The sequence below is a fragment of the Agelaius phoeniceus genome, chromosome 7 (genome assembly GCF_051311805.1).
Source record: "Agelaius phoeniceus isolate bAgePho1 chromosome 7, bAgePho1.hap1, whole genome shotgun sequence".
NCBI classification, from domain to species: domain Eukaryota; kingdom Metazoa; phylum Chordata; class Aves; order Passeriformes; family Icteridae; genus Agelaius; species Agelaius phoeniceus.
In genome coordinates this window covers 15,949,411-15,962,725 of record NC_135271.1, presented here as the reverse complement: position 1 = coordinate 15,962,725, position 13,315 = coordinate 15,949,411, and the positions used below count along the sequence as shown (strand labels likewise).

The 13,315-nt window shown below is 40.9% G+C and overlaps 1 protein-coding gene across 2 annotated transcripts in view; it reads left to right on the top strand.

The window, feature by feature from the left end:
* SPAG16 (sperm associated antigen 16) overlaps window positions 1-13,315 on the top strand; it is a 373,146-nt gene that overhangs the window by 108,951 nt on the left and 250,880 nt on the right. The gene's annotated exons all lie outside the window — the stretch shown is intronic.

Below are 13,315 nucleotides of genomic sequence, written 5' to 3'. Positions count from 1 at the left end.
CTATTTCTCTGAATGTGGTAGTGGTTCCAAGTATAGCAGCACCAGAAATATCCTCAGCTTCCCTTCTCAGAACTGCCTTGAAAAACCAGTTTGTGCATGGAACATCCCTCCCTGGGATGAAGCTGAGGTGCCAGTCTGCATTTTGGATTCCCACAGCCATATGTCCACACCAGCCTTAGGCCTAAATGTTCCTGTGTAGTCTGCATAGTCTATATACAGGAAATGGTAGGACTAAAGAAATCCCATTAAATTCCTTTTAGACCCAGCTGGCTTTGCTTACTCCTCTGCCTCCTCAATCAATTGATTCACCTCCTCTTCTGAACTGAGGATTTATTTGTGTCTAACAAAAGTGTGTGTTATCATTATTTAAAATATCTTGTGCTCTATAGATGCAGCAAAGGGTGCTTGCTATGTTCAGAAGGGTTTCCAACATTATTTCAGATCTGAAATAATGAGTTAGGAGAAACAAACCAAAAGAACATACTGAGGAAGAACTGCAAGTTATGAGCAGTATGTGCCAATGTATCTGCTTGATGTAGCTGGGATGTTTTAAACTATTATTGTTTGGGGAAATAAAAGCCTGAGTCTGTGTCCAAGCAGATAGATTGCATACTGAATTTTAAGAAGCAGGATCTGATTTTCTGTCTCTGTGTTTTTTATTTTTTGTAACAAAGAGGAAAAACAGCCCTTAACTGAGGCTGCCGGTTTGAAGCTGATGTAAATCAACACACTTCTACTGAAGGCAGAATTCACCCTTCCAGCAGAAGGTCTGGTTTCCACAGCTGTGTGGACCTGCCTGAATCATGTCTTGAGGAAATCTCAAGGCCAATGGATCCTTTTGAAGAGGAGTGGTTGTCCAGCTGACATGATTTGGGGTTTTCCTATGGAGCTGGCTGTCAGTGGGGACATGACCTTACAAGGGTCACAAACCCCCCAAGGACTTTGTGATGCCACTTCCAAATATTTTTTCCTTCTCAAACCCCAAACCTCTCCACCTTTCTGTCATTCCCTGCACCATGTTGAGAGGGAGGAGGCATTAGTGATGTTAAAAGCTGCAGAGCAGGAAATGCCCAAGTTTGAAGTACCAGTTACTGCTCTTCAATGTGTAGTTGGAAGGGAGAATTACTAAGTGGAAGAGAGAGGTCTCTGGCTCACTTTAGTACCAAACTCTGGTTTTCAGTGCTGGCTTAGTCTGTGGTGCCTGAGGTTTCCTGTTCAGTTATCAGACAGGGTAGTATGAGACTTAGGAAGGATTCTAAATTGAGGTCTGTTATGGTGGCCTGGATTAAAAACACAATAAAGAGTTCCAGACACCTGCCATGCAGTGCTGTGTTAAGATGTAGGGAGCAGAAGGGCTTGGGGTGATTAGGAGGGTGAGAATCCTCTGCTGTTGCCTTGCACCCAAAACTGGAAGGTTGATATGCTCCATGGGGTGGAAAATATGGCTTTTCACCAGTGGAGAAAGAGGGGGTGGACTTACTGGCACAGACATATTTTATGAGAAATCCTTTTGCTAGATCTTTTCTCCTGAGAAGCTTCAGCTTCTCCATGTTTTGCTACTTTGGAATGTGATTTGGAGAATTGTTTACCCAGCATGTGAAATTGTTTTTACTTGATGACCAATGACAGCTGCCTGTGTTGAGGCTGTGAGCAGTCACAAGATCTTGTTATCATTCCTTTCTATTCCTTGCTAGCTTTCTGATGAAACTTTTTCTTCTATTCTTTTAGTATAGATTTAACATATCATTTTCTTTTAATATAATATATATCATAAAATAATAAGTCAGCCTTCTGAAACATGGAGTCAAGATTCTTATCTCTTCCCTCATCTTGGGACCCCTGTGAACACCACCACAGACTTAGTATACCCTTTTCTGAAGACAAAATTATTTTATTTTACCCTTTCTATGAAGTTACACCCATGGCATCATCTTGGGATCAATACTGTGGATTAGAGAGATTAGAGATCTGTGTCTCCAGATGAAAGCTGCTAATTTACTGAAGTTCCTTATGGCTGTCAAGATGTTGCACTGGCATTATGGAACTGCAGCCAAGCAGTGTGGGAAAGGGAATGGCAGGAGCAGGAAAGAATTGCCAACCCACCCTCCCTGCTGTGTCCTTTGGAAGGTCACTGATCAGGTGATAAACCTGAAGCTAGGCCAATTCTCTGTTTAATTTCTTCCTAAATCTCTCCTGTGGATGAGAGGCCTCTTTGTCTCCTACAAGCCCTTTCCTAGGCTTTCAGAAAGGGGAATTTTTCCTCTTCGTTGGCTTCCACAGGAAATTCTCTATGGCTTCCAAGTTTCAGTAATTAAAATAGTGCCTGCAAAACCCTCTCTGCAGATCCCATAAGGACATAATGGGATCAACCCCCTACATCCCAGAGGTCCATTGAACTTGGTATTGCAAGTGGAAGTTTTTTCTCAATGAAATTCCATGTCTGAGCCCAAGCTGGTTTAACTGAGATCAAAGTCAAACGACTTGAAGTAGTATTTTCAATTTAACTCAGCTTGTGTGATGATTCACACACAACAAAAGAATTGGTATCCCTTGAACTTTTGTATTAACTCTCTTCACAAGTAATTCTAGGGTTGGTTCTTTTGAATGAATCCAGTAGTAATGTTTAAATTAAAATTTTTAGTAGTGAATCACCATATTCAAGCTACAAAATGAAAAGAAGTAGGAAACCATTAATCTGAAAGCAATATTTATTAAACAGTTACCATTTTCTTCTCAAGAGTTGCCTGTGCTTAGCTCAAATTACTTTTTGTGTACAAGGGTAATGCTGCTATTTTCTTAAGTGCTGTTTTACTTTGAGAACACATCAGTTGTTTTTGCATAAGTGAATCTGTCATATGAAGCAAAGTGACAATTGCTGTTTTAAGCTAGCTGACTGTTTTAGATGGTGCTGTTTTGTTTTCAGTGTGTTTTGGAAGAAGCAGAGCAGAACAAATTTAAAAGCTCAGTGATTTCATTAAGAAATATTTAATAATCAGTCTTTAAATATTAGCTGAAGCTATTTCAATCTGTTTCATCTCTCAACATTTTTAACATAGGAGAAAAATGTCCCAAGGTGTTTCCAAGAGATGGTGAGTTATGATAGCTGTTAGGAAAATTTGCCTTTGGATAAAACCTGTGTGCCTGAGCACTCTGTGCTCTAGGAGGCTACTCTATCTCATTTGGAAGTTTCCATTATTTTGCAGTTTTTTTCTGATGACTCTGGGTTTTTTTTTATTTTCAAGAAATACAGAATCATTGAGTTGTAGCATCATTTGGGTTGGAACAGACCCTTAAGATCAAGTCTGTTAACCCAGTGCTGCCAAGCCCAGCACTAAACCACATCTCTGAGTGCCATGTCTGTAAACCTTCAAAATCCTTCCCAGGGATAGGAGGTGACTATCCCTAGGATGGTCACCTAAAAATAGGTGACTCAAATACCCACTTCTGGTATTTACTGTGCTCCTGGTTGACCTCCTTAGTACACATAATCCTTTCTCAGTTTTCTTACTCTCCCAAGGCTGTGTTCACACTAGATATTAAAGTGATATGTTGGAATGCATTTGCCCAGTGATAGGAATAGGTATTAGAGCAGCACAGGCTGCAATTCATAAATTAATATCTCATTTTGTTGTCACTGGCAAATCCTCCCAGAAAGGGTGTGGGATACTCAGCTGTGTGCCATTCAGATGACTTTGTATCTTCAGATTTGCTTTCACTTGAAATCACTGAGATTCAAATATCAGCAGAAGGGAGAAGATAACAAACAGTAATAAATCTGGATTTGTCTTTTTTTTAGGAGTTAGCTCCTGGAAATTTTGTTTATCTGAGCTCTGGGAGCTTGTTCTGAAATGTTCAGCTGAACAGCTGCAGGGATGTGCCCCAAAGAGATCATTTGCTGACTCCATGGAGTGGGAGAATCCCACCCTGCAGTGCAGCTCTGCATCTCATCTGCCTGTAAATGATATTTCTCCTCCTGTTCCCACCCGAGGCTGGAATATTGACTTTTCCAGGAAGGATATCCCATTCTTTTTCCTCTGGTGTTACAATCCTCATACAGGGGGGATATCTGACACATCATGCTGCTTATGTGAACAGCACAAATCTGTTTAATTTATAAGGTTTAGCAAACAAAACACAGAGTATGAATTTTAACTGACACATAAATGTTTCAGATGATGCCTGCAAGTTTGAGAATTATTTACCTGGTTTTGAATGGGTTGCTGAAACTGTGGCATGTAATTTAGTGAGCATGCAGCAGCTGCATTAAAGGCTGCTGAGAGGTGCAGTATTTGTTTCTCATCCAACCCCAGGAGAAGGTCCTGTGATAGTACTAATAAAACACCCTCCAGGTTGCATCAGCAATTGTAAGAAAAATATAATAAAAACAATCACCAAATTTGTAAATAAAACTATCAGAGCGCCTTGGTTATTTTAATGCCTGATAGTTCAGGACCTTGGATAGGGCTTTTCTTATTTGTTAGATTTTTTAAAAATTGAATTTATGCATTTACTCTGTTCCCTGAATGCCTGTATGTTATGTATGTATGTGAAATAAAGCACCCAGTGGTGCTGCTTTTCTTGTTTCCACTAAAAGTTCAGGTTTGGGGTTTACTTTTTTTTTTTTTTTTTGGTGTAGTGTGGAAATAACTTGATTTTTCCATCAGAAAATTGACTTTGGGTTTTGATTTCATCTGAATTTGGGGGGGGCTGAATTCTGCTGTCAGCATAATGTGTGCCTTCGGTAGTTCTTCAGCAAGTTCTTCACAGATCAGATTGTGAAGTCCTTAAGGCAGAAATACTTTTCTTCATGCTCAGGGCCAAGTAGACCATCAGGATTTAACAGATAAATAAAGTGATAATTATTGATAATCTTAATTCCTTGTAGACTTTTTTCATGGAGAAATTGGGAAGACTAATTAGTTACATGTTTGGACGGTACTTTCAAGATGTAAAGTAATATGTAAGTGCCAAATATTATAATAACTTAAAATCTCATAGGGAAAATATTATATTTATCAGGAGCTGTGGCTACATGATGATGAGACATCACACAGCCAGAATTTTTGGAGTCTGTCATGTTGTCTTTTATATCCATAAAGCAGCTCTGCAGTTACAGGAAGGACTTTGATGCAAAGTGTTTATTTGTATATAATGCCCCAAACCCCACTTCCCCAGTTACATATGTGAGACATGCAGTGTGTATATCAGGGACTGGCAGGAAGGGTGTGAGAGGGCAATTGTTTAACTGAAATATGAAATAGAAATTCATGAGAGCTCCAAAAGGGGTGCAGGTACAGTCCTTGTGCTGGGGTTGGTTGCTAGGAGGAGAATTCTGGAGAAATGAGACAGGGCTGCAAGAACAAAGCTCAATAAGTGAGTAGAAATAGGTTTTGTGCAACCCCTGTTGTGGCCAGGCCTGGGATATAGGGAAGTATTTCCAAACAGGATCCATCCAAAGAACCCACTGGGTTAGGATGGGCTGAGAAAGGTGTGGGAAGGAGAGGAATAATCCAGCCTGTCAGGGATTTCATCCTCCTTGGTGCCACCAATAACTCAAGTGTCACCTGCTCTGTCTGTCCCAGGAGTTGTCTCCTTTGGGCTGCCACTGGCTCCTTCTCTGCACTGGTGAAGAACAGGAAAGGTGGGTTTGACAGCAATTAGCCACTATCCTCCTGCAGAGAAGGAAAATGAGCAAAAGCTGAATCAGAGCCAAGCCTGCTGCACTGGAGGGGTGCTTTTTGTTCAACTCCCTGCTCAGGACCTTTACATGTGGGGAGAGGGGACTGGAATGCTCCTGGCAGGCTGAGATGCTCTAGGTGACTTGTTATTTTTGCTGTCCACATGTGAGCACTTTGCTGAGTTCAGTCTGTAGCTGCTAAAAGCATCCTGTGGTAGAAATCATGGGGTTTGTTTTCATTTTTGGTATAATGGCTTTGCCCTGAGCCATCCAAGTCCAAACCACACCTAAGGTAAGAGTTTATCAATCAGCTTTACTGTGCTCCATAATTCCTGGCATCTTGCATGCATGGAATATTGCAGAAAATATCTTTATACTGGAAGGGAACTGTGAGTGTCTTGGTGCAGAACTATTCTCTGAAAAAAATAAATTCACTTCAGCTCTGAATTTTGACAGGTTGATTTACTGAAAAGTCGCTTTCCAAGCAGCGGCTTTCTGCAGGATCACACTCGAGAATAGCAAGTGGTTTATTTCTTTCCCTGTACTGGTGAATTTAACTTACATTTTGATACTGTAACGTGGTTTGGTGCAAACTTCAACTGGAAGGACTGCAAAGACATTGATTTGCAGTTGATTTACTTGTAATAATTTGGCAGCATAGTGCTGGTTGTACAGAATCTGCTTTTTAGCAGGACAAATTCATGTCCACCTCTCATGTGAAATGAGTGATTTCTGTCCCAGAGATGATCCTTTGGAGGTGGTGGGTGAGGCCAGGACATCTGCAGATCCAGGTGCCCCTTCCAACTTTCTGTTTCTGAAATGCTTTGCTGCAAAAAACCAAGAAACTTTAGAAGACAGAGTTTTCTTGTGACAGCAGACCCCTAAAAACTGTGCTGCTAAAAGATAGTACAAAAGCTGTGGAGGCAAGCAATTTTCAGACAACAGATTGAACAGCAATAATCTATTTACCCTTCTGTGTTGTTGTGATAGGACAACATCAGATACAGTGGTTTGATGTTGGATTGAGTCTTCAGTGTCTGGGTGGTTTTTTGTCTCTCACTCTCAGGTCTCACAGCTATTTTCTTAGTGCTTTTATTTTTTTTTTTATTTCTGGAAGACAGCATCTGAAGAGCATCTCTGTTATGTCCCATGAAACATGTACATCAAATTTTCTCTTTGAGGAAATTTTGGAATTATTAGTGTAGCAAGAAATCTTCTGAAAGCCTGTTATCTGCCCAAATTCTCCTTACAAAAATGAACATCTCAAGGAAAGCAGGTGGGGTGAATTAAATGGCCTTAACCTCATTGTTGTAATGTTGGACTGCAAATATTTCCTTTCTTGAAGAGATTTCTTCTCTCTGTCCCTTCTTTCTTCTCTCTGTCCCTTCTTTCTTCTCTCTGTCCCTTCTTTCTCTCTTTTTCTCTGGCTATTTCATTGTTCAAAGGCAGAATGACAAAAGGAAAAGCTTTGTGTGAAAAAAAACTAAGCCAGTCATCTTTCAGAAATCCAAGGTAGTTAACTTCAGTTAAAAACACAAAATACAAACAAGCAAAAACCTTGTGCAAAATACAAGGATCCCAATGCATGGGGGCATCTTAAGGAGGCATTAACTGGTGTTGCTGCCAAAAGGAACAACCCTTTTCCTTCTTTCTCAATCCCTTTTTCCAGCCTGTTTACTGCCTTGCACTTGTTTCGTATGGCTGTGCTGTGAAATGGTCTGAAGGCTGATGGAAATGAAAATTAGCCCAGTCCAATGCAGTTCATTTGTTTTAACACAGCAGAGTTCTCTGACCCTGGTTTCCTGCACAGATCTTACACCAAACACAGTTTATACACAAGGAGGAGTTGGGGTGGAAAAGCAGAAATGGGGCTGCAGTGTTCCCACAAAGCAGTGGCTCATTCTGGCATAAGGTGAAACATGTGGGAGAACATGCTGGAAAGCCCTGAATTTTGCTGGAAAGCCCTGAATTTTGCTGGGAAGCCCTGAGTTATGCTGAAGTCATGGATCCATCAGCTGTGTATCCTTATATACCTCTGAGGGGTTTGCTGTTTTCCCACCTGTTTTAATGTGTCAGAGTGCCTCTTTATTCAGTGATTTCACCAGCTGCACTCTGGGGTTTGGAATACTCAGAATAGTCTGAGTCCACTCAAGCAGGTTGCTCCAAGCCCCATCCAGCCTGACCTAATGATCAGCTGAGGAAAAAGGAGCCTCTCCAGGCTGAGCTTGGTGGTTGTGCTTGGGCAGAGAGCAGGACAGGAGAGGAGCAGGTTTGCAAGAGCAAGAATGTGGGTTCAGTGGGTTCAAGTTGTAAAATAACAGGAAGGATCTTTTGCTATGTGCCATAGTCTGTCTAAGGCACTGTTACTCTTTTATTTTCATTTTATTTCCTATTTAACAGCTCATGAAAGTGTGTCTGTTGGTATCTAGCCTGTGTGCAGTATCTAACACATAATGGGGGTGTTGATGGGTTGTTTCTCCGAGTTGAAAGGATGAAGGTGCTCTTCACCGCTGCCATGACAGCACTGATTTAGTAAGGGAATAATCTTTGTGTTATGAAGCCTGACAAGACCCTGGTGGTACTATTGCCCCATTAAAGCAGGTAGTAAAGCAGGAAGACAAGTTCCCTTTGCAAACCTGACAGGGAGAGCCCTGAACCAGTGCTGGCCTGGAGCTTTCCTATAAGCCAGGCTTGTTGAGCTCATTAAGCCCATGTGGTTGTCCCTGTGTGCACACAGAGACTTAGCTTACAAGAGAATTAATAATCTGAGTATTTCAAGCCAACTGTGATGCTGAGACCCACAAATGTTTGTAGAAGCTCTGTCTGGGCATTGTTCTACTGCCAGCACAGGGGGGTTAGGTTTTCCTTCAATGGTCTATTTTTAGCTCTGCCTCTTGATTTGTAAGCTCTCCTGGCTGTTCTTAGGATATTGCTGTCTTAGTTCTTCAGCTTCTCCCTGTTTTACTTATTGCTTAAACCAAAAAGAGCTGGCCAAGTACAGCCAAGGAGAGCAAAGAGTAGCAACAGGTAGTGCAGGTGTGAAGGACAACTTGAAAACATAAATTCAAAATGTTAAATTTTCATAGATTTTTGCTTCCAATTACTCTAATTCAGTGTAAAATTGTTACTTAAAAAGCTCTTGTTCAGTGTTGTGCAGTGATAGTGTTCCAGGGGTTGATGTCCACAGCAAGGATTCATGGCTCTGCTGCCAACATGCTGTCTGTCAGTCCTGTGACCTCTCAGTGCCTTCATTCCAAGGGCATAATTTACTTTGACATAACTCTGCCTCTGCCACTGTGCTTCTTCAGGTCCAGGTTTGCAGGTTTCAATGTCCAGAATCATGTCTGCTACATGTGGGTACATTTCTCACAGTGTTTTGGTTCCTTTTTGTGGTCATTTTTACATAGGAATACACAGAGATCACCTGTAGGCTGAATTAAATATATTAACAATATTCATCATTGACATAATCTCCTTGAGAGTTAATTGATTTCTGAGGTGTTGCAAAACCAAGTTCTTGTTCATTTTTTAATCACTTAAAATATAGAGACTTTGAATAGATTTTAAGATATTAATAATGAGTTTCATGATCATTTGCATGATCTTTGAAAGGTGTCTCAGTTCTGTATTGACATTACCTTATCTTCCAGTGGAATATGTAAACATCATTTAATGCTTGCCAGGGTTTCTAGCAGGCACAGAGAATTCAGTGCCTAAAGCTCTGAGCTCTTTGGAGCAGCATCTCCCAGACCCACTGTGCTTTACTCACCTGGGTCCTATTTCTTCAGTGCAAGTAATAAAATAAAATAATCTCCTTTAACACTAGGATGTTTGCTTTAAAATGTATTTGTCATTTCATTTCTTTCAAAACTGTACCTACTTCCAGTGTGTAGACTGGTGTGGTGCTGTTTGCAGGGGTCCCAGGGCGAGGGAAGGGATGAGGATCTGACTCCATGTTTCAGAAGGCTGATTTATTGTTTTATGATATATATTATATTAAAAGAAAATGACATATTAAAACTATACTAAAAGAATAGAAGAAAGGATTTAATCAGAAGGCTAACAAGGAAAGGAAAGGAGTGATAATAAAATCTTGTGTCTGACCAGAGAGTCCAAGCCAGCTGTGCTGTGATTGTCCATTAATTAAAAACAATCACATGAGACCAGTCACAGATGCACCTGTTGCATTCCACAGCAGCAGATAATCAATGGTTACATTTTGTTCCTGAGGCCTCTCAGCTTCTCAGAAGAAAAGATCCTAACACAAGGATTTTTCATAAAATATGTCCCTTCCAACCAGTTTGGGTTGGAAGGGACCTCAAAGACCACCTTGTTTCAACAAGGGCAGGGACACCTTCCATTAGACCAGGTTGCTCCAATTCCCACCCAACCATCTTATTTCCATTGTTTCAGTTCTTCCTCTCAAATATTGGCATTTCAGCTGAATTGCTGAGTGTCTGTTAACCCCTTTGAGCACGGACAGTCTTAGTTTGCTCTTCTGGGTTGAGTGTGCCGTTGAAATGTGGAGAACAAATATAAATGGGGTACAGCTGCTGTCAGACTGTGTGTTTTGTGTTGCTGTGTCAGATTTTGGCCAGAGTTTGCTCTGTGATAACCAGACATGGCAGATAATGGAGTGCATGGCTTCCTACCAGTGCTCCTGGATATCTGACTTAATCTCTTCAGTGGTGCTTGGGCTCAGGTGAGACTGGAACCCAACCAGTAGTGATTCCAACTTCCATTTTTCTTGCACACCCAGGAGAGAGTAACCCTTGCCTGTTTGCAGGGACTTGAGGCATTTCTCAGGAACCTTTCTATGGTTTGCTGAAGAAGCCATTTAAATACAGATGATGTGGTTGACATGATGATAACTGACTGTATTGCATTGCAGTTTTAAAACTGTGTGTTAGCCTAGGGTCACTAATACTTAGTCCAGAATCATTTCTACATAGTCCAGGATAAATCTCCCAATCAAGGAAGTGGTTTCAGCTGGACTTCTGATAACTTCAGGCTGTAATTTTAAACATCAACACCCCAACACTTCATGTGAGAAATAAACCACAGGCTACTTTTTTTTACAGCAGTTAACACATTTTTGAATGATCGTAACTGACTTGCTCTTTTCATATTTATGGAGTTGTTCACAGCACTGCAGAACAGAAAGCAAGTCACCCAAATGTGAGATACATAGCAAAGCTCTTCTAATTATTGTAGACAGCTAAAGCACAATGTGAAGACATTATCTTATGAACAGTTGGCCTCTCATGTTTTGTTCCCTCCCTTGTGTAAAGCATTTTACAGAGCTGGCAGTTCTGCAGAGTCTGAACTTGATCTTAATGAGAGGAGAAGCAGTAACACTTAAAATGAAAGGCTCCTATCAGTCATGATAACAAAATGTGCAGATGTTCTTTATTAAGAGCAGAGTAATTGAATTGTTTTTCTTGTATCAAGAAAAAAAAAGGGAAAAAACCTGCTGTAGCTTAAGCCTTTTTAATACCAGTTAAATTCAGTTATCAATAGCTGAAGTCAGTTATTTTGTTGTATGGGCTATTTAGCAGGTGGCTTATTGTGATATAAACCTCCCTAAAAATATTTTTGATTTGTTTGTGAGCTATGCAGGAGACCTTGTGGCTGACCAGTCCTCTATTGCCCCTGTTTTAATTGTTCAGGAGAAATCCCAGGATTTAAATACATAATGCTTGATGTCCCAGGCCAGGTTGGACAGGGCTTGGAGCAACCTGGACTAGTGGAAGGTGTCCCTGCCCATGGCAGGGGGTGGGATGGGATGAGCTTTAAGGTCCTTTCCAACCCAAAGCATTGCAGTGAGGCAGATGAAGCAGCATTTTTTCAATATCCAATATGAATATATGGTTCTTGAAGCAGCATTTTTTCAATATCCAATATGAGTATATGGTTCTTGCACTGTAGTTTTGGTGTAGTGATCTATTGAATAGCTGTCTGCCTCCTTTGGAGTACTGAATTTGTAGTTGGTTTATCAACTGACAACAGCACACAAGCCTTTTCTTTCCTCCTCACTTGGTGCCACCCCACTGGCCATCTCCATGGCCTAGGAGTCCTTCCAGCACTTTCCATCACTGGGGCAGGTCCAGGCATGGCTGAGGCCCTCCCTGCAGGGTCCTTTCCTCCTTCCTTGCCAGTCCATGTGGTAATCCAGAAGCTCAGGCTTGTTTCAACAGCACATCTGCCTCAAGAGGGAGGTTATGTACAAACATCTACATTCAAAGTCAGCTAAATGTTGTGAATTTGGGTTGGGCACATTGATAAATGAATTTGGGAAGTGACAGTTCAACTTGGGTCAGTGGAGACATTCATATGATCAAATATGTATTGTACAAAGTTATAAATCTTAGAGTGGCCACTATCTTAGAAAAATTATCTTTAAATTTCATAATCACACCTTTTTCTTTAACACTGGAAAAGAGAGCCTACCACTCTTGGATCTGGAGTTAAACTGTTGGAATGATTTGCAATCCAGGAATTGAAATTCAGTGCTCTTCCCTGTTTCTCAAGTGGAGTGTTGTAGTTATGATTTGTGTGGTGGCACCATTAACATGCAGTTTGGAGTAAAGAAATAAAGTGAAATTATGATCTGTGAAGGATGTCAGTATTTCAGGATTTGAGACAAACTTTTTCTGAGAAGGAAGCCAAGTTTATGGAATTCACAGTGAAGTCAAAGCTGGCTGAGTGGCTGTGGGAGTGCAGGCTGACTCCAGAGTGATTCAGCAGGTAGGCAGGGCACTGAGGAACCCCGTGGGCAAGGTAGGGAGAAACAGCTGAAAATCCATGAAGGGTTTTTCCTGTCTTTCATCAGCACTCTGCTGAACTGCTATTGCTTCCATGGTGTGTTTAGACTTGGAGATGCTGGGATAAAATGAAAAAAATACCTTTTTTTTCTCAGCAAATGTGAGCATTCCTTTTTGAAGGAGAGGCATTTTCTTTTCTTCCAGTGCTTAGCTCTTGGCATGTGTGGAAGAGCTCATCACAATTCTTCTCAGTGGCTGTGTTGGTAGCACTGGGGGAATTGCTTATTATGCACACAATGTTCATTTTGCTGCTGCCTCTCCCTTCTCTCTGCACAAACTCTTTTGTGTCTTTCCAGAACCTGAAGATGGGGGCTCTTTCTTACCTATTTCCACAGCCCCTTGTAAACTGGGCTACATGTTATAACTGGGCCATCCACAGCCTGACACAGAAAAATAAAGAAGCAGCACTTCAGTTTTAATTCATCTTTAAGTAGAATCTAATTACAAATATCTTTCTGAGTCTAAGTAGTAGCCTCTTTCCTTTTGTGCTTGCTCCATGTGGGAAATATTTAAGTAATATGTAACTTTAAAGTATTAAATTGCTGTTTCACAGTGTCATATCAAGGCAAACTGCAAAGGCTCTGCATGAATCAGAGCTGCTTGATTAGTCTGACATCCTGTATCCTTGAACTGGCAAAACCAGAGAAGTCTTTCCAGCCAGAGTATTTAATAAGTAGTGGTTTAGATAAAGTGAATGTATGTATTAGCATCTGGTGCAGCACTAAAATTTATGGGCAGTTTTAGCTTTGAGAGCCAACAATTCTGAAAACTTATTATCACCATTCTTCATAAAAGCTACCAAGAATGCTGTGCA